This window comes from Cetorhinus maximus, chromosome 23, assembly GCF_964194155.1.
Source record: "Cetorhinus maximus chromosome 23, sCetMax3.hap1.1, whole genome shotgun sequence".
NCBI classification, from domain to species: Eukaryota; Metazoa; Chordata; class Chondrichthyes; order Lamniformes; family Cetorhinidae; genus Cetorhinus; species Cetorhinus maximus.
Window position 1 is genome coordinate 46,563,789 of NC_135901.1, and position 14,518 is coordinate 46,578,306.

The 14,518-nt window shown below is 44.0% G+C and overlaps 1 protein-coding gene and 1 non-coding gene across 2 annotated transcripts in view; both read left to right on the top strand.

Annotated features, from left to right (window-relative positions):
- The window catches only part of LOC144698020 (uncharacterized), a 148,964-nt gene that overhangs the window by 4,552 nt on the left and 129,894 nt on the right, over positions 1-14,518 (top strand). The gene's annotated exons all lie outside the window — the stretch shown is intronic.
- Positions 11,871-11,944, top strand: trnat-ugu (transfer RNA threonine (anticodon UGU)). The gene has a single exon. It is a non-coding gene; the product is annotated as a tRNA-Thr (tRNA).

The window sequence follows — 14,518 nt, forward strand, 5'->3', positions numbered from 1 at the left end:
GGTCTCTCCCCAATGTGAACCCGTTGGTGTGTCAGCAGGTGGGATGACTGAGTGAATTCTTTCCCACATTCTGAGCAGGTGAATGGCCTCTCCCCAGTGTAACTGCGCTGGTGTTCAGTGAGGTGAGATGACCACCTGAACCCATTCCCGCACTGAGAGCACCTGTACGGTCTCTCGTCAGTGTGAAGACATTGATCGGACATCAGATTCCCAGAACTTATGTAGCACTTCCCACAGTCTGGGCATTTAAAAGGTCTCTCCTCAGTGTGAACTCGCTGGTTTGTCAGCAGGTTGGATGAATCCATAAATCCCTTCCCACACTCAGAGCAGGTGAAAGGTCTCTCCCCAGTGTGAACTCGCTTGTGAGTCAACAGGTGGGACAACCGAGTGAATCCCTTCCAACACTCGGAGCAGGTGAACGGCCTCTGTCCAGTGTGACTGCGCTGATGTATTTCCAGCAGGGAAGGGTAATTGAATCCCTTCCCACAGTCCCCACATTTCCACGGTTTCTCCCCGTTGTGACTGTGCTTGTGTCTTGACAGGCCAGATGATTCGCTGAAGCCTCGTCCACACACAGAACACGTGTACGGTTTCTCCCCACGGTGAATGGTGCATTTTCCTTCCATGTTCAAAATCCAATGATATTCAGGTTACGATAGAATGGGCAACACCATCAAATTCTGAAGTGATGTTTGGTTTCAGTTTCCTGAATGAAAATCCTCCCGTTCTAATTCCCTGTGAAATTGATTTAAAACAGAACAAAGGGAGTGAGAGAGAACCCACAAAAACACAAAGGCAGGTTGTGAAACTGAGCTGAATGAATCTGGGAATTTGTGGGACCAGCACTAGGAAAAAGTGACCATGAAAACTGCCGGATTGTCATAAAAACCCAACTGGTTTACTAATGTCCTTCAGGGAAGGGAACCGGTCACCCGGTCTGGGCCTACACAAGACTCTGGCCTACAAGGGTGGAGAGAGGTGGGAGGGGCAGGGGGGTGAAGGGATATCAACAACACAACAAAAACTTTGACAAAATTTCCAGAAACCTCAACCTCCACCCCCTGGAAGAACCAGGGTAGCATGTGACACACCATCACCTCCAAGTTCTCCTGCAAGTCACACACCATCCTGACTTGTCCGTCATCCAGTATTTGATGAGCAGAAAGTTCCTCCATTTAATTACTGGGAAGACTGAAGCCATTGTCTTCAGTCCCAGCTAAAACCTCCACTCCCTAGACACCGACTCCATCCCTCTCCCTGACTGACTGAGACTGAACCAGACTGTTGATAGGAATAGGAGTAGGCCATTCAGACCATCGAACCTGCTCCACCGTTCAATCCGATCAATGTATTTTTCCCCACGCTATCCCCATATCCCTTTATGTAATTGCTAAGCCGGTCATCCATTCCTTTGTTCCCTCTACACTCAACTCCTGGCCAGCTTCCCACATTCAGCACCCCTGTAATCCAGGACTCTGCTTACTCGCACCAGGTCTTGTTCACCCATCATCCCTGTACTCATTGACTTACAAAGGCTCTGGGTTAAGGAGAACCTCAATTTTAAATTTCTCATCCTTAGTTTAAATTCATGCAAGGTCTTTCCTTCCCTATCTCTGCAATCTCCTCCAGCCTCACAATCCTCCAAGATATCTACACTTCTCTAATTCCAACCTCATCAGCATTCCTGATTTTAACTGCTCCATCTTTGGTGTCTCCCCCTTCAGCTGCCAAGGCCACAAGCTCTGGAATTTCCCCCCTAAACCTCTCTTTCCTCCTTTAAGAGAATCTTTAAAACCTTCCTCTTTTAGTAAACTTTTGTTCATCTGCCCTGATATCTCTTCATGTGGCTGTGTCAAATGTTGCTTTCTAACACTCCCGTGAAACACCTTGGAGCGTTCTGTCACACAATAGAATTAATTAATTAACGTTTCAGGGTGGACAGTATGTGATAGCCAATATAAGCTCAGAGCGGGAGAGAAATTGACTATAACACAGGAAAAACAATTCCTGACTATGAAAGATACTGTGGGAAGGTAAAGCTGGGAAGCCAGCAGCACATGGTCAGGGGGTGGGCAGCAGTGGAAACCTCGTTTAGACAGAGTCGGCAGAAGTTACAGTAGAGTACGAAACATAGTTAAAACACACCCTGTATTAGAGGCAGGGGAGGTTAGACAATGGCAGAGAGGTGATCAGGGAGGGCAGAGGTAAAACAGGGCAATAGGTGGACATGGATTCAGATCCACAGTAAAGGAACCACACCAGCCCCAGAACCATTGAACTCTCACAGATAACACAGCACAGCACTAAAGGTCTCAATTGTAGATGAATACTCAAAAATATTAACATCTGAAACTATTTCACTCGTTTCAACTTTAAACTCTCCTGCTGGAGCCTTCGACTGGAAACATAACAGAAGCACTGGAGTCAGAGAAAAATCTCCCAGTTGAGGAAATACCCGGGAAGCGGGGTGATGTCACTGTGTAATTGTTGATGTGTGATGATGTCACAGTGTAATTGTCAATTGTCGATATGTGATGATGTCACAGACACAAACACAGAACATCTGGGTCTGTACAAACCAGTGATCACCACACATTATGAAAGATGTGACTGTCCTTGAGAGGGGGCAGAGGAGATTTACCAGAATGGTTCGAGGGATGAGGGATTTTAGTTGTAAGATTAGGTTGGAGAAACTGGGGTTGTTCTCCTTGGAGCAAAGAAGATTGAGGGGAGGTTTGATAGAGGGGTACAAGATCATGAGTGGTTTACATAGGTAGTTAAAAGCTGTTCCCATTCGCTGATCGTAAAAGGATTACAGACACAGATTTAAGATTTGGGACAAGATCTACAGGGGAGATGTGAGGAAGACATTTCACACGTTGAGTGGTAATGACCTCGAACTCAAAGCTTACACTCCAAGTCTGATAATATCCAGGTCCTGATGAATTGAGTGATTCTGTCAGACTTTGATATGATGTTTCAATTGAGTTTCCTATCTGACAACACCCTTCCATTATCCTGTAAAAAAAAGTTATAAAATCCATCACTGTCAGTCCAGGGTAGAAATTGAGAACACACAAACATTCCTCCTGCTTTGAATTTGCTGTGTGTAAATCCTCTCCTAACCCCTGGTAAAAGGAGTTTCCAAAATCCATCACTGTCAGTCCAGCACAGAAATTCAGAAAGAACAAACGTTTCTCTTGGTTTGAGATTGCTGTGTGTAAATCCTCCCCTTCTAACCCCGTGTAAAAGGAGTTTTCAAAATCCATCCCTGTCAGTCCAGGATAGAAATGCACAACATTCTCTCCTCCTGCTACCTGGACTAGGATGACCGCGCATGCGCCCTGCTGCATATTGCCCCCTATAAAGATGGCGGCCGTTACCCCGGGCCTGGCGAAGGGACAAATCCAGACTTTTTCGGCTCGTTCTCTGCAAACACAAAACCGCTGCCTTGTTATTTGGGGTCTGCGGCCTGCACTGTGTCTTTATGAAGCCTCCTTGCCCACTCCGCTGGCTCCATTCCTCCTCACACACCCTCTAACTCTGTTAATTTTCTCCGCTCGACATTCTCTAACCCGCTCTGAGCAGCTTCAGTCACAGACCAGCACTGCGCATGCTGATAAAAAGGACCGCAATGCGCATGCGCACAGAGCCTCTATTGTGAGGATAGGGCACATTCTGTCCCGCAGTGAATGCCGCGTGGCGGATCCGCCATTGAAAGTCCGAATTGTAGAATGTCTATATCCTGCAATCAGAATAGGATCGGTGCCATAGGGGCAAGACATCAAATTGTTAAATCAATTGATGCAACGGCCACATTGCTCCAGGCTCCACCACAATACTCTCCTGGATGTTATGAACAGCAGAACAAACCCCGACAGTTAGTTCTGAATTCAATGCAGTCTCAGGAGATTGGACGAGCTAGTGAATTTTTCCGCCTACACATGGAACATTTAAACAGTGTTTTGCCAGTAGCAATGCTCTGATTATGGACCAAATCCTTTGAACTTTTAAAGTTGGAATGTTGACATGTGGGCAAACTGAATAAAGCCCTTTGCACACCTGAAGCATCTGAATGGTCTCCCAACAGTGAGACTGTGTTGCTGTGTCAGTAAATGGGATGATGGAGCGAATACCTTTCCTTTTCTAACTGGTGAACAATCTGTTTACAGTGTTAGTTTACCTCTATGTTTTCAGCTCAGACATGGATCTCGAAATCTACTGCTGATGGGACCCACATTCTTAGCACTACAAAAGAACAAGGTGCAGGAGTAGGCCATTAGGCTCCTCAAGCCTGCTCCGTAATTCAATAAGATCATGGCTGATCTGATAGTAACCTGAAACCTGTACCCCACCTATCCCCGATAACCTATCACCCCCTTGCTTGCCAAGAATATATCCACCTCTGCCTTAAAAATATTCAAAGACTCTGCTTCCACAACCCTTTCAGGAAGAGAGTTCCAAAGACTCACGACCCTCTGAGGAAAAAGAAATTCGCCTCATCTCCGTTTTAAATGAGTGACCCCTTATTTTTAAACAGCTATCATAGTTCTAGATTCTTCCACAAGGGGTAACATCCACTCCACATCCGCCCTGTCAAGTACCCTCTGAACCTCATATGTTTCACTAATCAGGTAAAGAAAAGCAAAATACTGCAGATGCTGACTATCTGAAATAAAAACAGAAAACACTGGAATTCTCAGCAGATCTGGTAGCATTTGTGGAGAGAGAAATATGGTTTTCATCAGAACGGCACTGCATTATGCCTCTCAATCCAAAGATGCTGCCAAATGTGGTCAGGGAACTCAGGAAGAAATTTTTTGAGGAATGGAATCCAAGGAGACTGAAGGGTGAACAGTGCGACTGACAAGAGACAGTCAAGGCACCTTCCCCTTCTTTAAGACGCTGGAACATTGACTCTGATGTCATCAGTGAAATTAACTGATCTGAGACATTGAAATGATTCTGCACATCAGGAATTCAAACCTAATATTGGCTTCAAGAAAACCAGAATACTTGGCAACAGACAAGACACGCATAGGCTCGAAGGGAGACGGCACCGGTTGTAGGAGAGCTGGTTTCCGGTGACATGGATGTGCCTGCAGTGGGTGGGATCAGACTGTTTTCATGTATCCACAATGCACGTCCCAAACTTTATCTTGGAAAAGGTAAACTGATAGAGAACAATTGTCATTCTGGTAGCAGAAATCTGAAGCTTTAACTCGCTAACACCCTGGGTTAAATCCACATCAGTCTCTGTCGTGCAATTGGTCAGTGCGTTCGGCTGTTAACTGAAAGGTTGGTGGTTTGAGACCACCCAGGGATGAAGCTTTCACTGTTTTCTCCCCATCGGCGTTCATCGTCACACAGTTCCAGGCTGTCATTAGGTACTTGCGCTGAAAGGAAAGATTTCCGAAATGTTGCCAGTTCCCCTGTTATCCAAGTGAGCTTCCAGGCAAACGGCTTTTTTCGAATATTCATTTCAAATGTAATGAGACAACAATTACCCCTACCATGTACCGATATCTAACCCATTGGAAATTTATGAAGTTATTGGATTCAAACAAGCCCATCAATTATTCTCTCTTTCTCAGCTCCACAGTGAGTGAGACAGGGAAAAGCAGAAAAGCAGCAATATTCCGGCCCCACACTCTCCAATCACGCACTGCCAGAAGAAAGCGGCGACTGCAGCTTCAGTCAGCGGGTTACTGCCCATCCCTGGGACACAAGATACTCCAACCCGGGTCAAACCTCCCAATACACCGAGCACAGGCTCAGGAAAACGCAGATAGATTATATCCTAGTCACTCAACCTCCAAGCAGCATTTACAGGATACCCGAGTTAGTGAGTCACAAATAAAAGTCACACAAACTTTCTAAATGTTTTCAATGTAAAATTCCTTCATTTTATTGAAAAGCTGACTGTTGTGAATCTGAAAATGAGCACCATGGGATTTATGTTACCGAGTGACTTGTTTTCCATTGTTTGTCCGTCAGGTTTGTAATGCAATTTGTGCTGGTTATTGAATCGAATCTCATTTCAAAATGAGGACACACAGCAGGTAAATATTAAATCCAGGAGCAAACCCTGAGGAAAACGTATTACAATGTTTGGAAGGAGGTGCAGCTGAGAAGAGGAAGCTGTGAGTGGTGTTATTGATGAATGAGTGAAAAGCATTGGATCCTTGGTCAATCATCGTGGCTGAGTGGTGAAAACGATGTTTTTAAAATCCACTGGGGTTTCCCCAGGTAAGTTCACATCTTATCAATTGTGCTTCTCATTATTGCTGATTTCAACCAGGTGTCCACAGAGCTCTCCGATCAATGGAAGAAAAAACATCCTAAAATTCTCCTGATTTTTGGACTCTTACGGGAATGAAGGGCTCTCGGGATCGGGTGTTGTTGCTGGGGATCCGCCATGATCTTATGGAGTGATGGAGGAGGCTTGTGGGGCCTTATGACATGTCGCTGCTGCTTTGTTTCTGTTCTATTTGTGTAGAAATAATGGACAAAGCAATGGGCTGTAGCATCCTCCGCTCGGTATCGCAGCTGAGCGGTCGTAGGTGCTGACTTAAGGTCTCACTCTTTATTGATGCATGGTTTATAACCCAAATGCTGCTGAAATTGCCCTATTGGTCGAAAAAGTGCCAGCTCACAGTTAAAGCAGGTGTTTGCGGGGTTTCACTTTAACAGGAGGAACGAGGAGAGACAATAAAAATATAAATGGCTGTAGAGAAAAGGCGGGGCTGTTGAATTAGCTGAATTCCTCTTCCATGAGCTAGAATTTTCACAATGGGCCGAATGTCCTCCTCCTCTGCTGCAGCGGCCTATGATTTTATACCAACAACACTAATCTGTGCATAGAGCCAGTCGTCGTGGCCGACTGGTTAAGGCGATGGAGTCAATATCCATTGGGGTTTCCCGCTTCTCATTATTCCTGGTTTTAACTTTGTGTCTAGCTCAGTCGGTAGAGCGAAGGCGCGTAATGCCAGGGCCTTGGGTTTGCTCCACGGCGGGCACAGCTTCTTTCAAACAAATAATTCCCCAACCTCATCACTGCGGTTCTTGTGAAATTTGCACATGATGGATATTCACCACTGAAAGCATTTGATGCACAAAAAATTCAAAGCACTTTCACGTCACAACTCTTTCTGCCTCATTTCCAGCTCTCTCTGCTCTTCCAGGAGCTACTTAACCAAACTCAGTCAGTTCGTGTGAACATAAAACACAACGTGATCAGTTTACAGATAACAGGGCAAAGAGACACCAGGAATTTCCTGATTCTCCCAGGTACTGATTACAGGAATGTACACAGTGCGGATTATCCACCGCTACACTCTCCTTCCAGTCTTGTGTACGTTGTTAAGCTTTGAAATTGTTCATATTTTCACACTGGATTTCAATGTGCAGAAAGCAGAGCTGTTATAAGCTTATATTGTTCAGCAGATGTACTGCAAGAAGGTACATAACAGGCTGATGGTAACAGTGCTCTTTGGACAGGGTGAGCTCCAGTGAAGGATTGGCACCATTAATGTGTCGTTCAATTAGTCTCGTGACAAATCTTGTGCTAGAAATGGGAAGAAAACTCGCTGAATTTGCTCCATATTTTGGTTTCAAAAGAGCCGAATGGAAGGTTAGAAAGTACATCTCGCTAGAGTGGGTTATAAAATGGCAGAATGACTGTGAAAGAAGCACCCGTGCTGTTGGGAAACATAAAATTATAGAAAGTTACAGCATAGAAAGAGGCCATTCGACCTCGATGAGCTGATGTGCTGCGTTTAAAGAGCAATTGTGATTGACCCATCAGGAGTGATATCTTTGTCAGTGCAAACAGTAGGGACCAAAATTTGTCCTTCCCCCACCCATATTTTGCCTCACGCCACCATCTCCGTGGTCAGTGCTTTGCACCCAGCCCTTCTCTTGTCCTCCTTTCATTCATTCATTCACTCTGTCTTTATCTTTGTTCCCGACCTGTTCCAAGTGTGATAGTTCCAGCTCGGAGGCGAAACTTCAACTGTCACCCCAAAGATTCAGGTGGAGCTGCGAAATGTTTTCAATCAAAAAGTAGTTAATACCCATCTTAACAAGATCAAAAATCTCAATTCCCTGACCGGGAATCGAACCCAGGCCACAGCTGTGAAAGCGCCGAATCCTGACCACTAGACCACAAGGGAAGCTGTGACTCTTTTATCAGTTTGGTTTATCGACGCTGCTTTCAAACATGTTTCCATTTTAGATGGAACGAATTTTTCAGTCAACGACAACAACAGTTGCTGTGAGCAACATGAAATTGACAGTGAGGTGAAATAGTCCCACAAACTGCTCATGTGAAAATTTCAATTTCCAAAACCCACCAACATCATCCCTGCGGCTCCTGTGAAACTGATAAGGGAACACACGGCAGACATTCATCACTAAAAGCAACTGACACATCACATTCTAAACACTTTCATGTTGCATCTTTTTCTGCTTCTGTCTCTGCCTCGCCTCCAGCTCCCTCTGCCCGTCCAGCTCCCTGGTCAATTAGCTGCTCGATGCAGACACAGTCAGTTCATGAACCCAAGCTTCCCCTAAAAAGCAGGGTCAGGGAATGTGGGACCCAAGGATTTTAGAAAGAATGAGTTTGCAAATAACATAGTAAAGATAATCTGAGATCTCATCTTCCTGATTCTCCCAAATACTGATTACAGGAATGTGCACAGTGCTGATTATCCACAGTCACAGGCTCCTTCCATTCTTGTGCACATTGTTAACCTTTGAATCCACTCGCAAGAGGGATTATAAAATAGCAGAATGACTGTGCAAGAAGTAACCGTGGTGTTGGGAAACATAAGATTATAGAAAGTGAAAGCAAAGAGAGAGGCCATTCGGTCTTGTGTGCTGCTCAAAGAACTCTGAAGAAGAGTCATACGCAATAGAAATATTAATTCTGCTTCTTTCTCCAGAGATGCTGCCAGACATACTGAATTTTTCCAGCATTTTCTGTTTTTATTTCAGTTTTCCCACATTCACAGTATTTTGTCTCTGGATTTTTAGCCCAGTGACAATGCCACTACGCCACCGCCTGAATGCTGACAAATGAAAAGAAAATACGGGTGTGTTTAGGTGGGTTTTCTCTTATTTGAATGATAAATCCTCAGGCGGCAGGATTCGAACCCATGTGTTCATTTTCAACAACAAATGTAAATTATTGAACATCCATGCACACTGAAATGAATAAGTTTGGATAATGCTCTTGCCCAGCTTCAAACCGCTGCTCTGCCACATGTGAAATGACCGTGACCTCCACTGCCCTGTACAAACCCTGTGCTGTAAAGATCCCAATTGAGCTGTCTGGAATGTTAAACGGTGACGTCATGCAGCAGCACTTTGGGTCTTTGTTTGGAAGAAATGGGATTCGGCTGTTCTCATTAGGAATGCTGGAGACAGACTGATCAACAATGTCATCATCAAATGTCACAGCGCAGTAAGAGGCCCTAAGATGGAAGCAAAATACTGTAGATGCTGGAAATCTGAAATAAAAACAGAAAGTGCTGGGAAAAACTCAGCAGGTCTGGCAACATATGTGGAGAGAAAAGCTGAGCTAACGTTCCGAGTCCGTATGCCTCTTCTTCAGAGTCATGCCGACACGAAGCATTAACTCTGCTTCTCTCTCCACAGGTGTTGTCAGACCTGTTGAGTTTTTCCAGCATTTCCTGTTTTTACTACAATGTGAAGCCCTTCACCCCATCGTATCTGTGCCAGCTATTTTTAAAGAGCTAACCAATTCGTCTCAAATTCCTTCTCTCTTTACTTAAACCTGAGTTTTCCCCTTTTCAATCATTGTCCATTTCTCACTTGAAGAAAGAGTTTCTGCAGAATCCATGCACAGTTTGCCTTAGTTAACAAAGTTTCTCTGACCCAATGACATGAAGAGTTGGACTAGGATTCCTCATACAGTTTTCGATACAATCATTATTTATTTATGCAATTGATTTCATATCGAATTACGAAAGAACTTTAGTCTGATCAGGCAGGTCATCATTATTTCTGAGCTGATATCTACAATCTAATTCCATTTTCTCTACAAACTGGAGAGCTGGATTCAGGTTCCAGTCTCTGGAGGAGTGGGTCCGAATCCTACCACTCCCAAATTTTCAGCTGCTTCCCCCTTTCGGGCACATTAGGAAATCCCTTTGGGTGAGCCAGACACAAGTCCAGTTTAATACGGGGAGTGGGACAGGTTGTGGTCCTTTATCTTGACAGGGTGAACGAGGAGAGACAATGTAAATAGAAATTGGTGTGGAGGAAAGGCGGGTGTGTGGAATTGGTTTAGTTGCTCTTCCTGAGAGCCAGCACAGACATGACGGGCCGAAAGACTTACTTAAGAGCCGTCTCTGATTTGATATGAACATTTTTTCCCTGAGCAAGTCCTGTTAGTTGCGGGCGAGTGTTGAGGGCGATGTTTCTGACATCCATCGGGGTTTCCCCAATGTTGGTTTGCTGACTGCGGTTCTCGTTGTTCCTGATTTTAACCAGGTGCCAACAGGATTAGTTATCGATTAAATAGAATCAAACAAAATCTCCCGCGCTTTCTCATTTCCATTCATCTGCAAGGATTTGTGAAATCCACAGACGGAAATGGAACAAAACTGAGCCGGTTTGGTGACATCCTTTCTTTCTGGCTGTTTGTCTCTCCTTAGCCCTCTGTCTCTCTCGGTTTATGTGTGTGTGTGTGTTGCTGTGTGTGTCAATGTGCTTCACTTCCTCATTTTTACCGATCCACACTTTATTCACCTTAGTTGTGTGGCTTCATATTCAAATCGTAGAGAGAAAATAAAAACAGGTTTAAAAGATTCAAGAGGAATTTTTTTTCTGTATTTTTGAGTGGAGATTATTCAGTTAATAAGTGTCCGAATGTTACAAAGCGGAGGGCGATTGAAATTTTCACTGAGCAACATTTAAACAGACACCGAGTCCTTGTGGTCAAGTGGTTAAGGCCATGGACACATCGAGAGAATGAATTTGTAAATACAAATTGTCCAAACTGATACTCCTCGGACATTAGGGACTGTCTTTCTTCTCGAAGCTGTTCCACGTGTGATATTTGCAGCTCTGACGTGAAACTTCAACTCTCACTCCACTGATTCGGGCGGAGCTGTTGTGCGTTTTCAATCAATAAGTAAATGAGGCCTGTTTTAACAGTTTGTACCAGGTCAATAAACCTTCATTGCCTGGCCGGGAATCGAGTCCGGGCCACGGCGGTGAAAGGGCCGAATCCTCACCTCTAAATCACGAGGAAAGCTGTCTATAACTTTTGCAACGTGCTTTATCTGGGCCACATTTGCCATTTTTCAGATACTTTCACCAGAGGTGTTTTTAAGGGGTAGCTGCAGTGAAGGATTGGCACCAATACAGTGTCGTTCAATTGGTCTGGTTCCAAATCCTGCTCAGGAATTTAAGAAAAACTTTGAGTTTGCTCAGTGCCTTGACTTCAATGGCGAGAATGTAAGAAAGTACATTCCCCCAAGTGTTTTAAAATGTCGGAGTGACTGGGAAATGATGCTGGGAAACATAAAATTATAGACAGTTACAGCAAAGAGGCCATTCGGCCTGGCGCGCTGCTTTCAAAGAGCAGTTGTGATTGATTGGTCAGGAGTGATATTTGTGTCAGTGTAAACAGTCGGCAGTAAAATCTCTCACATCTCCGCAGCAGACATTCATCACTGAAAGCAACTGACACACGTCAAATTCTGCCGCTTTCATGTCGCATCTTTAACTTCCTGTTCTCCCTTTCAGGCATTTCCATGTCTGTCAAATATCATCCATGCGGAATGTTGTCCTGTTCCTCGTTCCACGAGGAGACTTACTGTGAGTGGGACAGAATAACTGGCTCCATAGCTCAGTGGTTTAGAGCACTGGTCTTGTAAATCAGGGGTCGTGAGTTCAATTCTCACTGGGGCCTGCGATTAATGTTTATGAAATTTGGTAACAAGATAACCTTTGAGCAGAACACTGTAAAAAGATAAAAGCTGGAAATACAAAACAAAAAAAAACCTGGAAAAACTCCACAGGTCCGACAGCATCTGCGGAGAGGAATATAGTTAACGTTTCGAGTCCGTATGGCTCTTCAACAGAACCTGTTGTAAAGATATCAGAAGGTCATGTCAGTGGCCAACAAGATGGCAGGTGGATTATAATGTCGGCAGGTGCGATTATGTTCACTTGGTTATAAAAATGAGAATAACAGAATGCTTTTAAAATGTGAGAAATTTGTAAGTGCTGATGTTCAAAGAAACTTGGGTGTGCTTGTACAAGCAATGTGGAAAGTTAGCATGCAGGATCAGCATGTTGGCCTTTATTGCAAGGGGATGGGAGAGCAAGAATAAAGAAGTCTTGCTACAGGGTTTTGGTGAGATGGCATCTGGAATCCCGTGTGCTGTTTTCATCTCCACATTTATAAAAGAATAGACTTGCATTGGGGATGGTGCAGGGAAGGTTCACTAAATTGGTCTCTGGAATGAGCTGGTTGTCTTAAGATGAAAGGCTTTTATTCTCTGGAGTTTAGAAGAATGAAAGCCAATCTGATTGAAACCTGTAAAGTTCTGAGAGGGCTTGATAGGGTGGACACAGGGATAATTTCCGCTGGTCAGGGAGTCGAAAACACTGTGGCTCAGTCTCAGGATAAAGGGTTGATAATTTCGGGCTGAGATGAAGAGAAATTACTTCATCCAAAGGGTTGTGAATCTTTGAATTCTCTACCCAGAGGGTTGTGGATGTTCCAACATTAAATACATTTAAGGCCGGGATGGACAGATGTTTGGTCTCTCGGGGAACTAAGGGATATGGGGAACGGGCAGGATAATGGAGTTGAAGCCCAAGATCAGCCATGATTGAATTGAATGATGGGACAAGCTCGATGAGCCCTGTGATCTACTCCTGCTCCTATTTCTTGTGATCATGTATATAATAAAGACAGTAATTCATGTTATAATAAAAACAGAAAGTATTGGAAGTTCTCAGCAGGTATGACAGCAAATGTGAAGGGATAAACAGAGTGAAGGTTTCGAGTCTAATTTGACACTTTTTCAGTCCATAAATTGGCTGCTAGTTACGACATTTTTCACAACATCAAGAGAGAATTGAACCCAGGCGGTGAAAGCACCGAGGCTGAACCACTAGAGAGTTAGTTTCCAACTGTAGGTTTAATGGTTTAAGAAAACCTAGGGTCAAATAGACTCGCTCTCTTCCTGCTTCTACTCATATTACCGACATAATTCTGCTTTGTGTCCTTTGGCTACAAGGAAATGTTGTCCAAACTTTGCCAGCCCTGCTGTTATTCGGTAAGTTCTCACAAAAGTATTGCGTCTCTCCAAATATTGCGTACAGTTCTGGAATCTGCATCATAGGAAGGGTGTGATTGCACTGGAGAGAGTGCAGAGGAGATTTACCAAGATGTTGCCTGGGCTGGAGAGTTTTAGTTATGAGGAGAGATTAGATAGGCTGGGTTTATTTTCCTTGGAGCAGAGGAGATTGAGCGGGGACATGATTGAGGTGTATAAAATTATGAGGGGCATAGATAGAGTAGACAGGAAGGAACTTTCCCCCTTGGTGGAGGGATCAATAACCAGGGAGCATAGATTTAAGATAAGGGGAAGGAGGTTTAGCGGGGATGTGAGGAAGAATTATTTCACCCAGAGTTAAGTGGAAATCTGGAACTCACTGCCTGAAAGGGTGGTAGGGGCAGAAACCCTCATAACATTCAAAACGTATTTGAATGTGCACTTGCAATGCCATGGCATAGAAGGCTATGGGCCTAGTGCTGGAAAATGGGATTGGAACAGTTAGGTACTTTTTTGACGGTGCAGATTCGATGGGCTGAAGGGCCTCTTTCTGTGCTGTAGACCTCTATGACTCTATGACTAAATGGATTTATGAATATTCATTTCAAATAACGCGAGAAGCTGAAACAAACATGTGCATAACATACAACCTATTAGAAAGATTGGGTTCAAAGCAACGAATAGAAATTGACTGTCAAATTGCATATATAGAACTGGAACAGACCATCACAATGAATGAATCCACTGTCTGTTAAAATGTTGCTCAGTGAAAATTTCATTCATCCTCCGCTGTGTAACATACAGGCACTGAGTCAATAAGCAGTCTCCACTCAAATAAACACAAAGGGTCAATCTCCTCTTGCAACTTTTCAACCTATTGTTATTCTCTGTGCCATTTACCATGAAGATATATAACGGAAGTGAATAAAATTTGCGATGGTAAAAAATGTGTTCGCCCCTCGGGGAACTGAACCACATTGACACACACAGAAATATACAACGTGAGTGGTAGTGAACAAGTGTTTATCTCTAAGGACAGAAAAAGTCTCAGAACGCAAGAATGGCACAAATTAGTTCAGTTTTGTATCATTTCTGACTGCAAATTCCGTGAATGCTTATGGATCAACAGAAATGAAGCAACACGGAAGTGAAGCAGGAAAACCACACGGGAGTGTTTGGAAGGTGCTGATTCCATT